The sequence below is a fragment of the Xyrauchen texanus genome, chromosome 21 (genome assembly GCF_025860055.1).
Source record: "Xyrauchen texanus isolate HMW12.3.18 chromosome 21, RBS_HiC_50CHRs, whole genome shotgun sequence".
Classification (NCBI taxonomy): Eukaryota; Metazoa; Chordata; class Actinopteri; order Cypriniformes; family Catostomidae; genus Xyrauchen; species Xyrauchen texanus.
In genome coordinates this window covers 12675391-12678301 of record NC_068296.1, presented here as the reverse complement: position 1 = coordinate 12678301, position 2911 = coordinate 12675391, and the positions used below count along the sequence as shown (strand labels likewise).

General features: G+C 42.2%; 1 long non-coding RNA gene across 1 annotated transcript; it reads left to right on the top strand.

Moving 5' to 3' along the window:
• Window positions 1-491: 491 nt before the first annotated feature.
• LOC127661912 (uncharacterized) lies at window positions 492-1507 on the top strand. The gene is made up of 3 exons (XR_007972808.1): window positions 492-627; window positions 813-1029; window positions 1142-1507. It is a non-coding gene; the product is annotated as an uncharacterized LOC127661912 (long non-coding RNA).
• Window positions 1508-2911: the final 1404 nt, after the last annotated feature.

Sequence of the window (2911 nt, the reverse complement as noted above, 5' to 3'; positions counted from 1 at the left end):
TGTGTGTATTTTGTATACCGTGTTCCGTTTGACACAGCCTCCACTAACTTACAAGCACGATCACTCTGACATTAGAAGAGCATATTTCGTTATTCACGAATAAAAATTAGAATAATAACAAAATTGCCCTGAAGTAAAAGTCCATATCATCATGAAAGCTTTATGGCTGTGCCATAGGTTATTGTTTCCACCGGGAAACTAACATTAGTTGTAGCACACACGTCCCATTTTATTGATGGACTTATGAAATGACTGGGAATATTTACTTATCTTCTTGGAATTTCAAAGATGATAAGTAAATAATTCTCAGTACTTCCAAGTTGAAAATAAATGATTAAATGTTTCCATGTACTCCTGCAATGTGCTTGTACACCCAATGTGCTTGCGAATCACTGTTCTAAGTATTCATAGTATACCCACCTCTTATTTCACCACTACACTCATTTGCATTTTGCTGACCCTTTTTCATATTTGTTTTCAGCAAGATGTTGACAGACGCCTCACAGCAGGAGACTGTGGACAGTGTAGACACTGTGGAGAGTGTCGATACTGGGGATCAGCCCTTGCCCTCCTCCACTTCTGACGCTGGGACACAGTGTTCTTTGAAGCCCCCCCGATGGTCTCACGGTAAAACTTGGGTATTTTAAGGGGTAGTTATTAGATATAGTCTCTAAAACATTGCCAGTATCTATGCAATCAGAACATTTCCATACACATTCATTAAATTAATACATAGCCTACACCAAAAAACATACCAGTTTAGATTTGCCATGATTGTCTCATGTTTGGGTATGTTTACTGCCTCTCCACAGCTGTGCAGGTTTACCTGAAGCCCAAGATGGTCAGCGTGGGCACACAGACATCATTCGGCACACAAACCTCCACTCCCCTTGCTAGTCCTGAACAGACAGATGAAGATGATGATAATGCCTCTGTCATCAGTGACTTATCGTGGGTGCCCGAAGAGCCGATGCATGAGGAAGACTTGTTTGATGAGGAGCCACCATACACGTGTGACCCCCATCACAAGTGAGATAGTTTAAAACCAACATAGACCATTTTGAATGCTCATTTTTGTGTACTGTAGCTTTGGTAGTTTGAATGCCCCCCCCAACAACAATTTTTTTGTTTGTTCTTGTAGTGGCATTGACAAATTCATTGTTTGCTAAGAGGAGCTGATGGGCCTTTTTGTCATCTGTCCGGCCTGTTGTGAGAGGTCAGATAGTAGCATCGTGCAGCAGGAAGGAACTTTTCTTAAGATCAAGCAGGTACGGTTTTGTTTACGCAGCAGGCCATCTGATTAGAAAATCAGAATATCTAATTACAATCTGATAGCTCTGACTGTCTTGCCAGTTAATTTAATTTACAATGTATGTACCAGGCTGGCTTTAGTCTATTGGTTTGTGATGGCATCATATTTGAGTGTTATACTGTATTGGTCATGTGTGTTTCATTGAAAACATGAAACCTTTGACCAGTAATGTACAGTACCTAATCTATATTGAATCCTGATATACTGTTGATTACACTTTTTTTTTTTTTTTTTTACATATCTAGGTCTGTGCATCATGTGGCTACCACCGTTTCTGGCAAAACCAGCCAATGCTCCACAGGAACATGCCGACCTGCAACCTCCTGTTAAGCGGGGCCATTCAATTCACTGGATGTTTGGCCACCCAGACATTAAGAATGTTGACTCTGTTTGGCCTGCAGTGCATCAGTGCGAGCAGTTACTTTCGCCATCAGCGCCGCTACACCATCCCTGTAATCGTTCAGGCCTGGCAAAACGATCAAGCTGAAGAATTTTAGTGACCTACGGGCAATGGATGGCGGGCTAGTTCTTGCTGGTGACTGCAGGTAAACCAGTGTGAGAGCTCATAGACCAGTTGCACATTTTGATTTTTTTATTTGTTATCATGTAGGGTGGCTTTAGTTGGCATTTGCAGATGACATGGTGGATTGTCTTTACAGACCTTGGTTATTGAAAACTTGAAACCTAATTCAAATTTGTAATTAATTCCAGGTAAGATTCTCCTGGGCACTGCGCTAAGTATGGATCCTACTCTCTGATCGAGGACAGAGTGAACAAGGTGGTGGATGTTCAGCTTGTTCAGGTAAACCTGATGTTATTAGACAAAGAATTGAACTCTGCAATTTAGTAAACTGATTGTATATTAATATAACATCTTTCCACTAGTACAACGATGCTTAGAGCTTTGTGTATTGCCTAACTAGAGTACAGTGTATCGTAATGCTTGGACCAGCAGCGTGCGGTTCATTCACGCCTCCTTCAACAACACCAGCATTTTACACTTACACTTTTATGTCATGTTGCAGAGCTCAGAGGTCCCCAACAGCTCATGGTGTGAGCTTGAAGGGCTCAAGCGCAGTGTTGGCCTGCTGAGGGGAAAGGACCTGCATTTAGCAACGCTGATCACGGACCGTCATCGCCAGGTATTTACAATAAAAATGCAATATAGAATGTAAACATCTGAATTGCACTGAAGCTGGATGTTTGTGGTTTGCTGATACATGGAGGGCAACACAGGTCAATCATCCACAAAAGTTTGTTTATTTCTCCTTAGGTTGCCAAATGGGTGAGAGAGGAGCTGAGCCCTGAAGGGACACGGCATTATTTTGATGTGTGGCACATTGCCAAAAGTATGTATCCATTGTTGAAACCTTGAAGCAGTTTTTGTTAGTGCATATCAATTAATACCATTTGTTCTGAAACAGGTCTGGGGAAGGCATTGGATGCAGCTTCAAAAGAGTGTGACCAACTACAGCTGTGGAGGCCTGCTATAGTGAATCACCTCTATTGGACTGCAGCCTCAACCCCAGACGGCAACCCAGCAGTCATGGAGGCTAAATGGAAAAGTTTAGTCAACCACATCCAGGACATCCATGACCA